Source organism: Bactrocera neohumeralis, chromosome 3 (assembly GCF_024586455.1).
Source record: "Bactrocera neohumeralis isolate Rockhampton chromosome 3, APGP_CSIRO_Bneo_wtdbg2-racon-allhic-juicebox.fasta_v2, whole genome shotgun sequence".
NCBI lineage: Eukaryota > Metazoa > Arthropoda > Insecta > Diptera > Tephritidae > Bactrocera > Bactrocera neohumeralis.
Window position 1 is genome coordinate 55,667,282 of NC_065920.1, and position 16,601 is coordinate 55,683,882.

Here is a 16,601-nt window from a genome sequence, read left to right on the forward strand (position 1 = left end):
TGTAAGAGAATGAAATGACCGGTTACACTAAAATTAGCCTTTCTTTATTTGTATAGCTTTATAATTATCTTTTGACATATTACTTGGCACCCACAACTCAATCTAATAACTACAAATTCGATTACAATAAACATAGCTTATGGCTTAACGCTGCGTGGATGTTAAGCGCGAAGGGAATATATTAGATAATATAAAAATTAAGCCTCTTTTGAAAATTATAACCAACAACATAAGCAACCCTATCATAAAACTTATCACTTTATCGCCTTTAAAGCAGCATTTCAGAGGGTATAAACATGGCAGTAAATGTACTATATATGGTATGCGGTATAAGCAAGCGATGCAAATTGGTTGCAAAGTTTAAAATACGCGAGAAACCCTACTTAACTTATTATTTACACCTTTTGCATACCTACTGGTGCAAACAAGCAAACAGCTATTTCCAAGTTGCCAGAACGTGTCGGATTTTTCAAAAGAAATTGTGATGTTAAACAAAATTGATGGATCGGAAGTAGAAGAGGTCACGACCAACTTTACTAAAAGAGAAGTAGCCGATGAAAAAAGGCATCCAATGGAGTATCCACGGCCTATTATTATTATTTTATATAAAGGCGTTGAGCAGCAACGATATGACTTCAGAAAATTTTGTGCGCAGAACTTTATATTTTTCAAAATTTGATTTTCTATCAACAAAGATATAAGTGATGTCAAACGATTATATTTACAGAGTTACAAAAAAACTTTTCGAAGCTGTGGGAAAGTTACAAGAGCATTTAGACGCAACTTTGTTTGATAAATATTAAAAATGTACACCTATAGGTTTCCACGCTTGTCTCCATATATATTTGAATTTCGTATTGTTTAAAAGCCCTATCACATTAACGTGTATAGTGTAACCTTCGTAAAAGTGCTTTTTAAAACAAAGTTTGATTGAAAACATATTTATTTTTCCAACTTTTCAGCTTCATTTCACGACTTTTCATCGAATACTTAAGCTGTGAAAACTTTGTTTATACCGAACCTGTCGCGCATAAAATATTGAATGATTCGTGCAATGCATGCATTTAGACGAGTCACAGACACACGTTCGTTTGAGTTTTTCCAGCTTATTTTTGCATGAACTGTATATTTTGTTTCTTGCATGTGCTATTCTTTGTCAGAATTTTAATTCAAGGCAAATTATTTGAATAGTTTAATACATATTTGATTTATAAAAATATTATTCGCGAAAACTGATGAAATCAACTTTTAGATGGATGTGAAAGAATAGAAAATGTTTCATGCCATTAGAAATTACATTTAACTTTCACATAACAATCTTTCAATTTCTATTTGAATACAAACATACAATTTTAATTTATTAGCTTTTGTTAGCTACCATCAAATATACTAATGAGTGTTTTGTTTTAAATTAAATAATTTAAAAATTGGTAAAAGAATTACAATAATTTCGGCATAAATTCCAAATGTGAATAACACACACCACCTCTTCGACGATTTCAAAGCTGCTTTCGACGGCACGAAAAGGAGCTGCCTTTATGCCGCGTAGTCTGAATTTGGTATCACCACAAAACTAATACGGCTGTATAAACTGACGTTGAGCAGCACGAAAAGCTCCGTCAGAAACGGGAAGGACCTCTCCGAGCCGTTCGATACCAAACGAGGTTTCAGACAAGGCGACTCCCTATAGTGCGACTTCTTCAACCTGCTTCTGGAGAAAATAATTGGAGCTGCAGAACTTAATCGAGCAGGTACAATCTTTTATAAGAGTGTACAGCTGCTGGCGTATGTCGATGATATTGATCAACACCCGCGCCCTTAGATCTGCTTTCTCCAGACTGGACAAGGAAGCACAACAAATGGGTCTGGCAGTGAGCGAGGGCAAGACGAAATATCTCCTGTCATCAAACAAAACACAGTGGCTCTCACGTCACTGTTGACAGTCATAACTCTGAAGTCGTAGATAATTTCGTATATCTTGGAACCAGCATAAACACCACCAGCCTAGAAATCCAACGCAGGATAGCTCTTGCCAACAGGTGCTACTTCGGATTGAGTAGGCAATTGAGAAGCAAAGTCCTCTCTCGACGAACAAAAGCCAAACTCTATAAGTCACTCATACTTCCCGTCCGGCTATATGGTGCAGAGGCTTGGACGCTGGACGATGACAACAACTGATGAGTCGACGTTGCGAGTTTTCGAGAGAAAAATTCTGCGAAAATTTATGGTTCTTTGAGCGTTGGCCACGGCGAATATCGCATTCGATGGAACGATGAGCTGTACGAGATATACGACGACATTGACATAATTCAGCGAATTAAAAGACAGCGGCTACGCTGGCTAGGTCATGTTGACCGAACGGACGAAAACACTCCAGCTCTGAAAGTATTCGACGCAGTACCCGCCGAGAGAAGCAGAGGAAGAGGAAGACCTCCACTCCGTTGAAAGGACCAAGTGGAGAAGGACATGGCTTCGCTTAGAATATCCAATTGGCGCCACGTAGCGAAAAGAAGAAACGACTGGCGCGCTGTTGTTAACTCGGCTATAATCGCGTAAGCCGTATATACGCCAATAAATCAGAAGAAGAATAACTCTTCCAATTATAACTCTACAATTATATCGATTTCCGCACTTTGAACTTTGGGTCGGTGAGTTGTATTCTTTTTTCGCTGCCTCACCCAATATTGATGAAATTTGTTACCTTCTCGTTTGAGAGAAACTATTTCAGTTCCACAAGCAATAAATCGATCTGAAAGTTGGCATGAAAATAATGAAATGAATGAGAGAAAAAGACTTCGCATGAAATATGTTATTTCATTCGTACTCAAATTTAGAAGTTATACCATCCGGAATCAAATAAAGTTAAAATTTATAGAAAGTAGAGTTAGGAACTTTTAGAAAATAAACAAAGGCATGCAATATTTAATAGCAGTGTAAAAATTTAGAGTTTCATATTTATTTTTTACTTCTAATGTAGTCTATCACTTTCTAATAATTGTTGTTAATTTGTATGGCAGTAAAGAGTGATTGTGAAAAGTTAGCAAACTTTTTAATGCAGTCCACTAAATTTTTCCCGAGGATGGCAAGTTTTTCGATTTAAACATGGTGCTGATGAGCAACAGACAACAATTGATTTGTAGCATGCACTCAGCACATGATGCCTACACTGTTGACCAACATCTCCCACACATCTTACCACACACACATATGTACGCAGTAAAATTTAACCACAGCACACAACAAGCTGTCAACCATTGTGAAATAATGTTGCTGGCATGCAAATATACAATTGCTTGTGCATATAGTATGTATGTATTTATGTATTACTAGGTATTCTTTCGACTATTCTATTTGTTGACCGTAACATGCTTGCAGGTATGGAAAGGGCTAAGTGGAGGAAATAAGCTTTGTACTTTATCCGTTGGCCTGTAGTGTTTGTCGTGCCACCGTTTGCAGCGTGATTGTGGCGGATGTTATGTAGACAATTCACGTGTTTAAAATTTTAGTGGCATGTTGATGACACACTCAACAGCTGTTAATATAAAACGATAAATTCTTTATATATATTATAATATATAATGGCCTTGAACATCAGCGACCTTGTAAAATATATATGTATATTAGAGTGATTCAAAAAAAAAAAAATTTTGTTTTCGTTTGGTACTCAGAAAAATAGGTTCCTAGACACCTCTAAGAAAGCCTCTCCAAATATGAGTTTTTAATTGTAACGGGAAGGTCCTCCTACATACAGTTTTTTATTTTGTCTTATTATCAGATAGAAAAATTTATATCTCGCTTCCAACTACTTAGAAAAATATATTGTTCCTTAGATTTTGTAGGAAATTTAATGCTCTACAAAAAAGGTCTATTATGATTTTTTCGTAAACCCAGACGTTTAAAAGATATTAACAGTTAAAGTTTGATTATTTTTGGGAAACTTTCTTATTTCTTATGAATTTTATAACTCAATGAAAAAAAATTATTATGAATAAATTTTTGGAGAGGCTTTCTTGGAGGTGTCTAGGAACCTATATTTCAGAGTACCAAACGAAAAAAAAATTTTTTTTTTGATCCACCCTAATATGCATTGATGTTTGACGATGAATATCTCGTAAACGCTTAACTTAATCGAAAAATCATATAAGACCATTTTTATAGAGCAGTAAATTTCCTACAAAACTGTGAGTTTCATCATTCATAATAATTTTTTTTCACTGAGTTTTAAAATCATAAGAAATAAAAAATTTTCCCAAAAATAATCAAAATTTAACTGTTAATATCTTTTAAACGTTTGGGTTTACGAAAAAATCATAATAGACCTTTTTTGTAGAGCATTAAATTTCCTATAGGAACAATATATTTTTCTAAGTAATATATAATAATGTTAGAATTAAAAACTCATGTTTGGAGAACAGGTGTCTAGGAACCTTACCAAACGAAAAAAAAAAAAATTTTTTTCTTTGAAATATATATGTATATATATATATCCAGCCACGCATTGCTGTGGTATACATTTTTTGTCGGTACAAAAACCCAAGGGATTGTACTTGAGGTTAAATTTTGAATATGTTCATATAAATAAATTTCATTGGAAAAATTAACGAATTTAAGGCTGCTTTCTCAATATCTGGTTAGCAGCATTTCTGTTCAGTTAATAGAGTTTTTCGCTTAATAGATTGTACTTAATAAACATCAACAAACTGTGGGACCGGCCAATGTGCATGTTTAATTGGGTTGTCCGCTTAATAGAGCACCAATTTAATAGAGCTTTCACTGTATTTTTATACCCTGAACAGGGTATATTAAGTTTGTCACGAAGTTTGTAACAACCAGAAGGAATCGTCGGAGACCCTATAAAGTATATATATAAATAATCAGCATGTCGAGCTGAGTCGATTTAGCCATGTCCGTCTGTCTATCCGTCTGTCCGTCTGTCTGTCTGTATATATACGAACTAGTCCCTCAGTTTTTAAGATATCGTTTTTGAAATCTCTTCAAGAAGCTGCTCATTTGTCGGAACGGCCGATATCGGACCACTATAACATATAGCTGTCATACAAACTGAACGATCGGAATCAAATGCTTGTATGGAAAACTTTCACATTTGACAAGATATATTCACGAAATTTGGTATATATTATTTCCTAAGGCAACAATGTAATCTCCGAAGAAATTGATCAGATCGGTTTACTATAGCATATAGCTTCCATACAAACTGAACACATAGTTACTAACAGAAATGCACCTGTGAAGGGTATTTAGCTTCGGTGCAACCGAAGTTAATGATTTTTCTTGTTTATTTGTGAATTGTTTTTACTATCCTATCTTCTAAGTTCGTTCCAACTGGACACAGTGTGCTAAATTTTGCTAAAATCGGTTCAGTAGTTTAGGAATCCATCGCGGACAAACAACATGACGCGGAATTTTTATATTACTCGTATATATAAAGATAAATGAGCAGTTATATATAGTTGATAAGTGAATTTAGCTGTTTTCGTCTGTCGGTTCATTTGAAAATATTGCTATGTTTCTTTTCTCCCTGTGAAACTGCTTATTTGATGAAATTAATATTGGACCACCAGAACATATAGTACTGATAGTTTTCCTTAGTATTGTAGATACATTTAGGATTTACCCACCATTTGCAACTTGAAGAATGTAAGTAGTTGAGTAATAGTATATTTAAATTTTTATCTAACTTTTCTAGAAATTCATATTTGTTTCCATTTTAATAATTAAAAACAATCGAATAAAATTTATTGCATATATTGGGTTTGAAGTGAATGCAATTAGTTTTCGCGGTGACATGATTATTTTCTCTAATCGTTTTTATTTCCGTGATATCAAGTTTTATTTTTGTTTTTATCTTTCGCTAGAGTAGAATGCTCCATTTCTAGTGTAAACCTTTCCTAGTAACAGCAAACAAACAGGTAACAACAATGTATATATATGAGACTAATAAGTTCCTTTCCTATATGAATTCATTTGACGATATATGTATATAGTATATCTGCATAAACAGAAGTTTACTAAGATATAAATTATGTTGCATTTCATGAATCCTATTGCTAGTATATTCAAAAGTTACTCAAACACCTCATGAGCACCTCGGTTGTGCGGTATGTAAGTATATTAGGATATCCGCTTTTTTCTTAGTTGATTGGTTCGTTTTGCAGACGTCACCTAAAGCTTATAGCGTGTACCTTAAAAGGAAGCATTAAACTTCAACAAGCACTTTAATTTAACCGTAGCTAGATCACACTTCTATTACCATGCATATAATATGGTTTTTTTGATTGTTTGCATTAAAGAATTAAACCTACAACTTTTATAATGGGATATATACAAAATAGGTCTGAAAAATAAACCTTGAAAAGCTATGCGCAGTTAGATTTATACATCAAATGTACTGAGTATTATCTGGCAACCTTTCTCGTGTTCTGCTGTGAAATTTCGTGCTCTTGCAAATTTGTTTAATTTTTATTTAAAACTTTTGCGGTGAAAATATCTGGATTAAGTGATCTGTTAAGATAAACATCGCTGTTATATTGAACCATTGAAGCAATTGAAATTTACTTTAATTGTGTGTTGGCTAATTTATTCCGCCGAGTCGTTTTAAATTTGCCTTTTTTTTGCTATATTTTTAAATAGTGCAATTGTTAGTGTTAATATATGTATATTGCTTACTTAAATTTCTTTCTTGTTTATATTCGTTTTTCATTTTTGCTCACAGCTGTTTGCGAGTTTTATACTTTTCGTGGGTCACAGTACATTTCAAACTGCTCGCTACATTGGTTGTTACGTTTGATAACTAATTATTTTTATTGCATTTATTTGTTATAAATATTTTTGTCATTTGCTCTTTTTACTTTTATTATTTAAATTTTTATATTTTTAATTAATATTGTTTTTTATCATAATGACTTGCAATTTCCCGAACTGTTCTGTGAAAGGCGAGTCGGAACGCTTTGTTTCTTGCTGACTATGTGACGGGCTTGCCCATCTTAAATGTGCTGGACGAACAGGTAGAATATTGGATTCTATTCTTGATAGTAAGGGCTTGCGCTGGTCTTGGTCTTTAGGCAGGCGCGCAATAATTTCAAGGAGATTGGCCGTGAGTTTGAAACCCTTACCGAAAAATTTAGACATTATGAAAGGTTGTTTCAATCATATATGCTGACGATATACCAGTAATACTTTTTAAATCATATACTTTAAATAGTAGATGCCATGTTAGAAATAATATGTCTTTGAACCTTGAGAAATGTAAAACGATGTGCTTTTCGCACGTAATACAAAACTTTAGCTTGGAACAAGTATGCAGTTTTGTTGATGTGTATTGTGACTATGAATCCCAAAATAAATTTTAATCTTCATGCATCTTCCACGGTTTTTAAAGCTAAAGGCGCTCTTAGTCTTGTTAAACGCTCTTTTTACATCTTTGGTGAGGCCTACATTAGGATATGCTTTTGTGGTTTGGAACCCTAGTTACCAAGTCCATTCGGATAAGTTAGAGTCCGTTCAAAAACAATTTTTACTTTTTACCCTAAATCATTTGCATTGGGATCCCAATTTAAATCTTCCCCCTTACACTAACCGTTTAAAACTTATAAATCTCCCGACACTCGCTAGTTGTAAGGAGATGTTTGGTGTAATATTTCTTGTAAAACTCATGAATGGGTCAGTCTGTAGCCCATCTCTCTTATCTGATATTAATTTTAACGTTCCCTCTCGCTCTACCAGGCAGTTTAAACCCTTACTTTTAAAATTTTCTGGAACAAATTTTAAATTAAACGAACTATTCCGCCGTATATGTCATGATTTCATTCCAGCACATTTGATCTAACAGACTCACTCTTTACGATTAAAAAAATTATTTTGTCTACTCTTAACAAGTAACATTTAAAACTAATAAACTTACTTTAATCTAGTTCTTAATTTGGCTCAATTTTTGTTTCTGTAGCTGAGCAGCTTAAGATTGCAACGTTTAAAGCTCTCTTGGTTTTTATGACTCGGCTAATTCTCTCGGATAATCGTTGTGATATCTTAAAAACTTATTCGTATATATACAGACAGACGGACAGACGGACAAGAGTGATTTACATACTGATCATTTATATATATATACGACATGGTGTACAAACTGTTCAGTGTATAATAATAAACTTACTTTAATCTGTTCTTAATACAGTATGACGATGAGAACGTTGTGTATTATTCATAAGAGTGATTTACTCATCATGGTGTATGTGAATGTTGACGATGGCAGCGGGTTGAACAAAGTATGCAAGGTGTTAAAACAAGCAAGTGACACTGACGATGCAACCTTGCAAAAAGTTAAATAAAGCAATTAATATTATTCTATGTATATGTTAAGTATAATAATGAGTGATTCAAGCAGATTCAATATTTTTAATAGCCTGATTTGGGTCAGTGGACCAAATTTTTTTAAAAATGGTGCCGGTGAGAACGTTACCGTCATTGATGACCGTTATTGCGTTCTTTCGAATCATTTTCCAATAAATTGAATTAATTTCATTAAATTTGAGGTTTCTGTATTTTTTCTTTAAAAAGGCGGAAAAAGCAGAAATTAATCAGTATGCGATATGTTTTTATCTTTTATTTCTCGACCATTTCAATTTTAAATTTTTGCAGCTACACAAGATGCATGCCAAGGTTGTTGAGTTCTTTGCACGCTATATGAATTATAACTGTTACTATGTTAAGGATCAAGGAAAATTAATTTACTTTAATTAAATTTATTTATGTTAACAATTATTTATTTGAAAGTTATGTGAAACAGGTGGACTTGGTAAAGCTGACCTGTATGAAAGGAATTTATAGGCTTCAAGGGCATTAGGTATAACGAGTGCTTTAAGCAAAAGTATAGAAACTGATAACACGTAGAAAGCTATTTTTCAATATATATATATAACAAAATGGTCGCTTAAATACATGAGTAAAAAACTCCACGTTTTCTCGGCATTGCAGCTGTATGCCAGGTAGCTACATTTTATTGGAACCAAAAGTTGTCCACATCAACATTCTCCTCAACGACGAAGAAGTCATTAATAATGGCTCTATAGCGTTTTCCATTGAACGACTTAATTTTTGAAGAAATATGGAACAACGATGCTCTCTGCCCTTAGAATACATCAAATAGTGACTTGAGGATATAGCAGTACCGTAGAATGGCTTTTGGGATATCATACGAAAATTTTGTTTAGTAACGTACTCATTCATCTAAAAGTGAGCTTCGCTAATATACCGTCTTCGATGAAAACTGTGTATAGCCTCTGAGGATGTGCATTATGTGCTAGAGTATACGTGGTGCAAAATGCATCCAAGATTATTTTCCTAGGCGATTATGTTGACCGGATATTCGCCCGAGCGCATGTTTGCGAGAAGTTGCGAAGTAAACAGGTGTATTTATTACGAAATTCAAATCAAACTAAGTACATGTAAAGTAACTGCTATCAAGCGACTAACCCCGCAAAAGTATTGCTTCAGTGAATCCTCATATGTTAAAGAAACACTCGGTACCAACTGTATTACATATAGTGTTTATATGTATATGTATCACGTTTGCCATTGGATGTGTGATTAATGGCGTTGGCATGGCAAGCGCAATCGGCGCTTTTTCACGTCACTTTCGAATATCACGCTTCAGCAGCATACAAAACGTTGGTTCGTTAAATTTTTCCGCTATAATAAAATTTCAATTGTTTTATGTATTTTTGTTTTCCTCGAGGTGTGCTGCCACTTAGAGTTGAAGCTGATGTGCTAGGTTTGCCAGTGGTTTGCTTTAAAGGAAGACTCAAGGTGAAATGTTTCTGTACCGCAACTTAAGGCAATGTTGGCTTGTTTTTTCCTTCTCATATTTCTTTGCATTGCACTTCCTTCTTAAAGTAGGATTTTGCTTTGTTTGGTTTTATTTTTGTTTTGTGCTTTAACTGTTTGCGCCGTGTTGAATTGAGTAAGTTTATGGTTTTGAAGGTTTGACTTCCGAAGAGGGAATTTACTGGCTTTTTACATTAGTGATTATTTAATAATAATAACTTGTATACTCTTGCAACCTGTTGTTATAGAGTATTAAGGTTTTGTTCACCTAACAGCTATTTGTGGCACCTAATAGTAATCAAGCTAGATATAAGGTTATATATATATAAATCATCACGATGACGAGTTGACTTCTGTATGTAATATTATCCTTCTTACAGTTTGAAAATTTTTGATGCTTTTGTTTTCCAGAACACAAATTATGATCCTATCAAATTATCTGGATAAAAGGATTTCAAATAGTCCACTAAAGTTGTTTCATCTTGCGCCTCGAAATTGTCAAAATCAGACTATAACTTTCCGCGGATATTCAGATACCAAATATGGAGATGCCAGTACGAAAATTGCTCTCAAGTGGCTTTATATGTTTAGTTGTTACCAACAAACGCATGCGCAAAATATTTGTGGATTACAATTGATAAAATGCATACTTGCAAAGAGCACGTAAAAATAAAAAACTCAGCTAAGAAGAATGCTGGCGCAGCTTTAGTGGATGCTTAGGTTAAGATCCCGCCCCAGTCTGAAGAATAAGTTGCCTATTTATAAAGTAATACTTAGGCGGTAGTGCAGCGAATTCAAATTTAAATATAATACGAGCTTTCAAAGATAAAGTTCAGCGTATCATAGTGGGATCTAAAGTGGTTCACTGTAAAGGAAACAATCGAAGAATTTGGCCGACGTTATCTCTTCTTTTTGAGCATCATGAAAATTTATTTGCGAGTCAAGTGCTGGAGAAAAGGTTAGAAAATTGAAATAGATTTGAAGAGATACCACTTGCTGGTATTTATTTTATTTTTCTTTTTTATTTAATTTAATATTTTTTTTTATTATTTACTTAATTTCATTCCATGATAATCCTCCCTGTGTCTTCATGAATAGAATTGAGAGTGCACTGTTGGGTGCGTTGTTTTGTGGACAATAAATTAGAAGTCATAAATTTCAGAAAAATGTCTGTTATATATCGACTTTTTTAATACATAACAGTTCAAAATTCGTGTGCTGAAAACTGGATTGCATACAAGAAGTCGTGCACAAAAATTTTTAAAAGCACTCTAAAAATTTCTTTGGCTTACAAATTTTTCTTTGAAGCGCTTTATCTTTGCCTTCTTGTGAATGTACTTTGTTTTATTGAGATTTTTATATCTTTATTGTTTTTAATACGTTTACTAGTGCGCCTATTTGGCAAATTTGTAAAATCTTTTTTTTACTTTGTTCCCCTCAATTGGTTATTTTTGTCTGCTTGATAACAGAGAGGAGGCCATACAATCTATTTTAACCAAAAGGCTAGGAAATATCTCAAAAATTTTTGCTGATATTGTAGTGTTGAAGCGACATACGATGAACCTGTTTCGTCTCAGTTTTAATGAAAAGATAACATTGAGGCTGAGTGAAATATAATATAAAAACATGATGCTGAAACATATGCAGATGTACAATTATAGCTGTTTCTTTTTATGAAAATACGTAATGTTAATAACAAATATTTTTTTTTTATTTTATAAGGTAGCAACTTTAATTTTAAAGCTGAAGCTACCCCTAGTAATTTATTTCAATTTATTGGAATCAACTATTGCCCAGGTCAACTTCTATAATTCAGACAGAAGAAGAAGCGTTCCCCATTGATTGTTATATAATGAATATTTTAAGAAATATAGATCAATTTCTTTTAGTGGCGACATTGACAAATGCATTTATTGAATAAAGCAACAGTTGAAACTACGGTTGATTCTGTAGTCTGTAAAAAACTTTAAACCATATCATTTTTAGTTAATATTGTTGCCTTCTGATCTTCTCCATGTTTTAGAACTTTTAAGATCATAGTTAATATTAAAAAATAAATAAAATATTAACTGAATACTACTTGAATAAAATGGAACGTATGTGAAAGCTCGGCGCAATAAATCGCTGTAGACAGTTAAGTAGCACATGGCATAATTTTTTAACTATTGGTTAGTGAGTAATGGAGGATAAGCTTGTTTGATTTTTAATTGGTCATCGAGAATTAAGAATACAGTTTTCGATGAGCAGACGAGCTAACCTTAAATGAGCATCGATATAGCTCTCATACTTAAATTTGCGATATATATACGGCAGATTTCTATGTCACGAAGCATTGGTTGACTATAGTCAAGATCTGATTAATTTTACTGAAGAAGAGTATAAAAAATATTCCCACTGTTTTTTAATACCACCCAGTTATTTATAGAAAATATAATTCTGACGCACTTCCACTTAAATTACGTGTGTTGCGTAAAATTTAAGCTGTTTTGCTAACCAATGAATCACCAATATACACGGCAAAATATTAGCTTTCTTCCATATTTGGGACAGATCCCCGCTGGGAGTTTATTGGCAATCATAAAAATCAAAACTTATTATAAAATTATTTACAAAATTTATACGGTTTAGAAATATTTCTTTTATGTCGTAAATAAATATGATTTCCATAATTATTTCTAACGTGTGCAAATGTGTATAATTTAATGCTCAGATTAAACAATTGAAGTATAAAATACGCAGGATGTTGTGGTACTTTGAAAGTTGGTAGACTCGTATATAAATTCACCCGAACATTATTTGATTCTTTTTGTAATTGAATTCATGAATTCTTAATTAAATTAAATTGATACAATGCCGGCCTAATATATGTTATAATCGACTTTTTTACTTTAAATTGAGTTTTATGTTTTTGAAAATAAAATAGTATTTGCATTTTACTTACATACATATATGTACTTGTTTATACATACTAAAATATTCAATTTTCATATTTGGTTCAAATATTAGTTTCAACGTCATGCATATAAGCTTTAAAATATTGCTTAGCATAACGTGAAACAACTGAAACAAACATATGTACGGTAATAGAAAAATAGCTGGCAACAACAATGCTTTTCAAGTGTCTATTGGCTTATGTATGGCATACACTGCGTATAAGTGATTTATCGGCGTACCCAATGCAGTACTGCTGACCGACTAACCTAGTGAATGTGATGAGAAAAATAGTTGGTTTAGTTGTAGTTTACACGTCTACTTAAAAATTATATTATACAAATCGATACACGTTTAAATACCTTAAATATAACTTACACCCTTATATCCATTCTAATATGTATGTCGGTCATATTGATAAATGTTAAATTGTGGCGCTTCAGCTTATCTTAAATTAAATATTCTATACTATCAGCGCAATGCAGATATAGTACTCACCGCTTAATAAAGCGTTTTAATTAATTTTAATTAAAAGTAAGAAGATATTGCAAGCACTATTTACATACAAAAAATAAACTTTTATTATAAATATTTCTTTCTGAATTTTACTAATATTTCCAACATATTGACCGCATAGTCAGCGAACCAGAACAAAATTAGCTCAGTAATGACCAACAAAGGAAGGACCACACAAGAAAAGAAAAAGCTTTTAATGTCAACAACCACCAGCGTCATACTCTACGGAGCAGAGATTTGGGCAGATGTGTAAAAAAGGAAAACCGGCGTGAGGTATTGATCAGGGTGCAGCTCATCACAGCCCTTAGAGTTGCAGCAGTTATCGAACTGTCTCCGGTTATGCAATATTAGTCGTAATTTGTAATGTTCCAATTGACCTTCTAGTGCTTGAAAGAAAAAAGCTGTGGAAGCAAACGAAAGCAGATGATAATAACAAGATCACAATTGACCGAATAAAGAAAGACACGATACTACCATGACAACGAAGATGAGAGAATAAGAGTCGCGGCAGATGAACGGCCAGATTTGTAAGAGATTTATACTTACAGACAAGTCGCAAATTTGGAAAAGTCGACATCTACAAAACACAGTTGCTATCCGAAAACGGAAATTTCAGAAAGTACCTTCATAGAATCGGTAACGTTGAAAAGCCGTAATGCCGTCGTAGCATAATATAACTACGCAGAACACACATTCTTTCAATTTGTGCGATGGCAAAGGAAACCCACCGTCGTAGAAAATCTGGTTGGCCCAAAAAATATAGACAATTTATGGTGTCATGCTTGAGAGCGAAACTGGGGAATTAACCAGAAATACGCAGCAATTTCCTACACAGCAAAGTGCGCAGATATATAGTATAGTCGAGTAATATAAACACGGTTCCAGAATGAGCGGCGGTTCCTTAAAGCGGGATTTTCGGTGACCTGCAAGTGGCACATACCGTTACTGTGATGACTGCTCTAATGATAAGGAACGCACTTCAGCCCCTCACCACGCAAAAAAAAAAAAAAAAAAATCAGAATAGAAATGGCGTCCTTGGAAATGGTGCCCACTATACGGCGTCTCTGAGGTTGTGCAATATCTACCACTCTTAACGTGGGGCGAGGCGAGTTTTACGAATTTTATATTAAATTAGCATCAATTTATGAAATTGCAAGCGAAACTGAGTATAAATCAAGTAACGGCTGTTAAAAAAGCTTACTCCGAAAAAAGTATTGTCGCATTGAAAATCACACGTCTACGAAAATATCCTATAGAAGAATATTATAATATTATTATCTTTATCCAATTATTTAATTAATAAAAAATATCAGAGATTATGAAACAATAAACGCATAAACTAAGAAAAAAATTAACTTTGATTGGGACTTAAAGTTGCATGGAAACCAAAGTGTAGAAGCAATAGAGAGACTAAAAAACTTGGATGTTTATACAGCAAAAATTCGTACAACGTTAGAGTTAAATCAATGCCAGCAAATTTTAAATAAAAAACGAATTGAAATATTATTTTGCGTATTGCGTGTGAGAGCAATGTGTGGAAGAAGCATTTGACGCAGATTAGTGGCGAAGTTTAACTAGCCCAGAAAAATAATTCCCTATTTATTCATTCATTTTTCGTATATTGGCAGGTGTACACAAACAAGCAGCTTTCATAAAATTGGGAAAAACTGTCGGATTGCTTGGGAGAAAGCGCATGGAGCATCATAAATGATGGTAACGAACCAGGCGATATTAGCTACAGTAAGTAGGTGTGAATGTAGTTTTTCGCTAAACTCTTCATTTTGCCAATGTCGAAGTGGTTTCTAAAAACTTCTTTTAACTTTCCAATAAAGGTCTCATGCATAAACGCACCGGAATCGAAAGTTCGTCACTGTTTAGTTAGTATATTTAATGCATCTACATGCATATATACAACAGCATAGCAAGGCAAGCCTGAAGATATATTTTGCATATTTTCTAAATATTTTTTGTTTTAAGGAAAACTTTGTTTGTACAAAAGTTAAATACATCCTTAACTCTCCACTATGCATTCTACGAGATTGTCTACTTGCAGTTCACATTGCTTTTTACATAAAAACTGACTTATCTCATATATATATATATATATATATATATATATATGTATATATAACTTTCGAACAGACGCATTTTAAAACTGATTATATACGAAAATACTTTTATGCTTTCCTAGTTTGTAGTCTTATTGTCTTTTCACGACTTTTCAGTGACTTTTCAAGTTGGAAAACTTTTTTATACCGAACATGTTATGCATAAAATATCGAATTATTTGTAGGCCAAGAATGTTTTCAGTCACGCTATTGCCAACAAGCATACGTAAAGCTATTCAAAAAGAATATTATGAAATGCTAAAGTTTACTTTCTGATAGAGCAAATCTATATGCGTACATACTATACTCTTTGAAGTGTTATTCTTGTGGCTGAGTTATGTCGTTGTGCTTTCAAACTTTCCTGCACTTGTACGTGCGGAGTCTGGTAAGCGCTATTCTTCACCAAACTGGAAATTCTTTTGAAACCAAAATGTGAAATTTTTTCAGAATGATTGAAGCTCATCTCTTTTTTATACAATAATGATTTTAGAATGTTAGCTTCTAAAAAAACTTTTCTCCTATCTCTTATGCCTTATTGTTCCTCTGACGAAGTATGTCCCTACCTAAATGGTGCCATCGTAAGCTTCCGACATCTGTGCCGCAAGAAAAGCATTAGCGCATTGCGCAACGCTTGATGTGCCATACGTTTTAAAAGCGGTAGGAGACAAAAAATTCGATATCTTTGGAATGGTATGAATGAAATAAAATAAAAAAAGAAAATATTTTCCGATTAGCGTCGCTTACTTTTAATTTTTTTTAGAGTGAAGAACACACGAAAAACTTAAATTTTTTAACAAAAAATATGTAAAATATAATTATTTAAACAAAAGGACCATGAAAAAATATATATAGCACGAACATTTTTCTTTGACTTCACAAAATTTCATCGATTTATAACCAGTAATTTATGAGAAAATAATTTTACAATTTTATTGTGCACTAAATTTCAACCTTCAATAACTTTAACAAAAAAAGAATTTTTACGAAATATTTATATCACGGGGTATGCGTCTAGTCTCCTTCCTAATGAACTGCTAATTTTCAAAATCGAAGATTTTTCGAAATTTTTATGGACCACTTGACGTGGTTTGACCTAGCAGTAAATTTAAAATTGCAGTCTTCGAAAATTACTGCAATGCTAAGGCAAACTAAAGCCAAGTTGAACGAAAGGCAAACAAAACCTTCAAAATCTAAGCATGAAGACAG